This window comes from Ursus arctos, unplaced genomic scaffold (genome assembly GCF_023065955.2).
Source record: "Ursus arctos isolate Adak ecotype North America unplaced genomic scaffold, UrsArc2.0 scaffold_13, whole genome shotgun sequence".
Classification (NCBI taxonomy): domain Eukaryota; kingdom Metazoa; phylum Chordata; class Mammalia; order Carnivora; family Ursidae; genus Ursus; species Ursus arctos.
In genome coordinates this window covers 66068849-66074482 of record NW_026622797.1, presented here as the reverse complement: position 1 = coordinate 66074482, position 5634 = coordinate 66068849, and the positions used below count along the sequence as shown (strand labels likewise).

The 5634-nt window shown below is 34.1% G+C and overlaps 1 pseudogene; it reads right to left on the bottom strand.

The window, feature by feature from the left end:
* Positions 1-4600: 4600 nt before the first annotated feature.
* Positions 4601-5198, bottom strand: LOC113264670 (high mobility group protein B1-like; annotated as a pseudogene).
* Positions 5199-5634: the final 436 nt, after the last annotated feature.

Below are 5634 nucleotides of genomic sequence, written 5' to 3'. Positions count from 1 at the left end.
TTATAAGGACCCTTGTAACTACATTGAGCTCCCCTGAATAATCCAGAATAATCTCCCCATCTCAAGGTAGTTGACTACCAATCTTAATTCTATCTGGATCCTTAATTCCCCCTTGCCATGTAACATAATATATTCACAAATTCTGGGGATTAATATGTGGATACCTTGGAAGAGTTGATGTCTTGAGTTTGTTCTTTTTTTTTACTGTCAAAAGCTCAATATATGTATGACACCCAGTGCTCCATGCAATATGTGCCCCCCTTAATACGCAAATAATGAATCATGGAACACTACATCAAAAACTAAGGATGTACCATATAGCGACTAACATAATAAAAATTATTAAAAAAAATAAAATAAAACTTAAAAAAATATACAATAATAAAATTGATTGAGAGGATGTCTAGAGTATAAATAAACTCCAATCAGACAACCTCTCAAATGCTTTTAGTATTGTATATTGATCTTTTGACACTAAAAGCCAAAAAAGGCTGAGAAAAGCTCAGCAAAGAATGGCTTGAACAGCAGTCCACATTTATATAAGGTTGTGCATGTTTTGTTTTTAGTTAACTTAAGAATATTTGTAGCATATGTAAAAACAAACTGAGACCTAAGAGTATTGTGCTGGAGGGTATATACATGTATGTGTATTTGTGTAATTATTCCATATAAACTTAATTATTGGCTATAAATCTAATGTAAAATCATATTAGATGAATATTAGAGTTTGTTTTATGCTACTCTTAGGATTTAGTTTTTGACTTTTATGTATACCTTGGATTTACAAGGGCCTTATTTTCTGAATTTATCTCTGTAAAATTCAATGCCTTTATGGGCATAGGATAGCACGTTTGAAGTTGAGATTATCCTGGAATCCTGGAGTAACTATTACATTTAGTTGGTCTATGAAGTATCAGATCATATTCTAAAATGTCTCTCCTAGTCATTCTCATGGCTGCCTTTTCAGCTCACGCCAGGACATTTGTAACAATTTCCTAATTGGCATTACTCAGGTGAATCTGAAGGCAGAGTGCAGTGGGTTAAGAGAAGGTTCTGGAATCAAATTATCAGAGTCCAATCTTATTTTGACTTCTTACTAGATGGGTGGCTATAGACAATTACCTCACTTCTGTAAGCCTCAGTTTTCTTTCCTGTACACTGGGGATAGTACTGATTTCATAGAACTGTTATAGGGTTTATATTAAATTAAGAGTTAATGAACTTGACTAAGACAGCCAGTTGTGAACTTACTGGTTCTCGGGTCCAAATCTACCTCATCTTGATTTTTGATAATGGAACTGGACCCTTTGGTAGGTTTTGTTAATAGAGGGTGCTGGAGGGGTCCTGCAATGCATAGTGGAGGCTTTTCTTATCAGTTTTGGACTCTTTTTTTCCTCCTAAGGCTCAGCTATCAGTAGTATGTGGAAGACCCAGTAGAGTTTACTCTCTGTTGAGTTTCTCCAGCACCCCAGTGTGCAGTTTTCTACATACCCTCTCAGACGTGCCCATACCCTACCAGGCAACTTCCATTAGACCAGTTCTGGCCTATGGTATCCCAGCAAATGTTAGTGGCATCTCAGTGGACAGCTTCGTGTGAGCAAGCTCTGACCAATGTTATCCCAGAAATCCCTGCCACCCAGTAGGCTCTAATTACACATTCTCGAAGGCTGAGGTGTTAATCTCAGCTTTGATGGGGTGGGGGTAGGGGTGGTTGGGGTCCTTTCCCAAAGTTGCTTCTTCCTTAGATACCTACCTCAACTCTAGAGGTAATAGCTCTTCTCTATTTTTGCTATTTGTGTATTCTTTAGAGTATTCTTTTATCCTGTTTTGTTGTTAACTGCCTTTACTAATTAATAATTATTTATATTAAATGATCTCTATTCAAATTACTGATATGGTTTCTGTCTCCAGAGTAGACCCTGAATGATATATTAACAGAGAAAAATAAGCAGAAAAATAAGCATCCTAAGATTATGAGATAAATAAATAATCTGAAAGTGATTGAAATGAACAAAGTATTAAAAGAAGTAATAAAAACCATAAAGAAATAGTAGGGCTCTATGAAAAAAGAATATGATGTGCAGATTGAAAGAAAATAAACTGTAAAGAAATTACAAAATGTAATCATTAATTAAGACTTAAGTGGGTGGATCAAATATGTGGTTAGGTTCTGATTAAGAGATAATCAAAAACTTTAAAGATAGCTCTGAGGAAATTGTCTAAGATGTAGCAAAGAGATAGGAAATGAAATATTAAAAAGAAACTACAGTAGACTAGCTGCTATCGAATTATGTGATCCAACATACATCTAATAGGAACTCTCTTTTTCTTTCTATGTCATCTACATTTATATCTATATATCTATAAATATATCATCTATAATTATACAGATTTTATATATTTCCGGAAAGAAAATAGAAAGAATGGGAGAAGAGAATATTTGAATAGAGACCAGCTGAGAACTTTTCAGAATTGAGTAAATACCAGTAAGATTTATTCTAGGATAACAGAGATGTTTTAACTTTACAAAATCTAATGTAATTTACTACATTAATGTATCAAGAGAGCAAAAATAAGCTCATCTCAGGTTAACAAATCTTAAAAAACTGAATAAAAAAAAGATGACTGTGTAAAAGTTAATGTGAAGTTCACATTTAATGGTGAATGATTTAGTAGCATTCTTTTTTTTTTTTTAAAGATTTTATTTATTTATTCGACAGAGATAGAGACAGCCAGCGAGAGAGGGAACACAAGCAGGGGGAGTGGGAGAGGAAGAAGCAGGCTCATAGCGGAGGAGCCTGATGTGGGGCTCGATCCCATAACGCCAGGATCACGCCCTGAGCCAAAGGCAGACGCTTAACCGCTGTGCCACCCAGGCGCCCTTAGTAGCATTCTCTTAAAGTCAGAAATAATTTAGGATGCCTCCTCTCAGCACTGGTATTTAGCATTGTACTAGAGGTCCTAACTAGCTCAATATGACATGGAAAATAAATAAGAGGTATAGGGAAAGGAAAAATAAGAAACCAAATTGCCAGTGTCACAGATGTTATGATTATACACGTATGAAATTTAAGAGATTCTACTTATGAATTAGTAGAAGTAATTGGAGAGTTCATCAAGGATATTGTCTACAAACCTGTATATAGCAATTAATAATATTTGAATACATCAGATAAAACTGGTTTAGAAGTGTAATTTTAAAACATACTATGGGATGCCTGGGTGGTTCAGCCAGTTAAGCTCTGACTCTTGATTTCAGCTCAGGTCTTGATCTCAGGGTTGAAGTTTAAGTCCTGCGTTGGGCTCTACTGTAGGTGTGGAGCCTACTTAAAATTAAATAAATGAATAAATAAATAATAAAATACTATATTCTTATAGTCACAAAACTATAAAATATGTGAGATTAGATTTAACATGATATACAAATGATTTTTGTAGAAAAATTTATAAAATATAATTGAAGAATACATATGAAGATCTAAATAAATGGAGAATAATACCATGTTTTTGGACAGGAAGTCTCAGTATTTTAAAATTTTGATTCTCCCCAAAATAATCTAGTAAAGCAAAGCTAGTTCAACCTACATCTTAAATTTTCTCAGAACTTGCAAAGCTGTTTCAAACATATATATGGATGAATAAAGGGTCAACAATAACTAAAAGAAAACACTGGAAGAAGATTAAAGAGAATGAACTTACTCTATCATTTATTAAGAGTTGTTATAAAGATATAGTAATTAAAATGTGTTGTACTGGCAGAAGGATACACAGATATATCAGTGTAAACAGAACAGGGAGCCTAGAAACAGCCATGTGTGTATATGAAAAATTAACATATGGGAGAAGTGGCTTTCAAGTCAATGGTGAAAGATAAAATAATAGATGATGGTGAGACAATTGATTAGTCTTATGGGAAAGATAAATTTGTAAACCTACCTCCCACCATACACAAAAGTAAATCCTAAACGTATTAAAAACAAAGACAAATTGAAAAATGTAAAAAAAGTAACAAAATAACCATGATGTTGGAAGGTAGGAAAAGTGCTCTTCCAACAAGACTCAAGAAGCACGGAGCTTAATAAGATTGATAACTTTAGCTATTTAAAATAAAGATCTGCACAAAAAAAGGCCATAAAATAAAAAAGGTGTGAAAATATTTGTAATCCAAGCAAACCAATAAAGGATTAATAAGCAAAATACACAGTAAATAAAACCCTCAAAGCAATAAAAGGGAAATATTTCAGTAGAGAGTGACAAAGGATATGGAGAATCAATTAACAGAAGAAAATTTTAAGACCAATAAATATATAAAAAGTTGCAAATTCTTGCTGATTATTAGAGGTTGTGAAACTTAAAAGGAAATGGGACGATATTTCATAAAAAGTAGATTGCTAAAACTTAAAAGCTCTAACCATATGATATTTTGGCAATAATATCAGAACATAAGAACTTTCAAACACTGCTGGTCTTAGAATACATTGGTGCAGCTACTTTGTTTTTGTTTCATTTTGTTTTTACATTTTGATTTTTTTTTTTAAGTAGTGAGTTGCGTAAGGGGGTTAAATGCTTTATAGAGAAGGAAAAAACTGCTAGAACCAACTTATTCATTATCATCTTCTTCATCTTCCTTGTCTTCCTCCTCTTCCTTCTTTTTCTTGCGTTTTTAAGCCTTTACAACTCCCTTTTTTGCCACATCAGGCTTTCCTTTAGCTTGATATGCAACAATATCCTTTTCATATTTTTCCTTCAGCTTGGCAGCCTTCTTTTCATAAGGCTGCTTGCCATCTGCAGCAGTGTTATTCCACATCTCTCCCAATTTCTTTGCAATGTCACCAATGGATAGGCCAGGATGTTCTCTGATTTTTGGGTGATATTTAGCACAAAAAAAAAAAAAAAAAAAAAAAAGGCTGAAGGAGGCCTCCAATGCACTGGGATCCTTGAACAATTTTTTTTGTTTCCCCTTTATGGGGGATATGTTTTCTCGTTCTCTTTCTCTTCTTGTCCACCTTTGCCATGTCTTCAAATTTTCCTTTTTCTTTGCAGACATAGTCTTCTACCTCTCTGAGCACTTCTTAGAAAACTGAGAAGTTGACTGAAGCATCTGGGTGCTTCTTCTTGTTCTCCTCTCAGCAAGTTTGCACAAAGAATGCACATGATGACATTTTGCTTCTTGGCTTCTTCAGATCTCCTCTGGCCATGTTTAATTGTTTTCCTCAGTGAGGCACAGAGTCGATCAGTGTCTGTCTGGCTCTCATTTGCCCCAGTGCTATCATTATGGAGCTCAATGTACTGCAATGGCTGTGTCTGGTACATCTACTTTGGAGAGTACTTTAATAAGGTTTATGGACTTGAAAATGTGTATATACTACAAGATAGCAATTCTACCTTTAAGTTACGTATTGTGGTTGAGCTCTCAAATGAAAAGGCATTTTCAAAACTGTCAGTGCAGCCTTGCTGTATTAGCAAAACTTGGAAGCAACATAATTGTTCAAGAATAAGGAAATGAATAAATTAAACAGAATTTAATAAACACTAAAAATTTTTAAAAATGGACTGGAAGGGTAGATGTCAGCATCTGTGATTCTTCTAGTGGGGTAAGGAATGGTATCTCTAACACCTATTTGTGTCTTTATT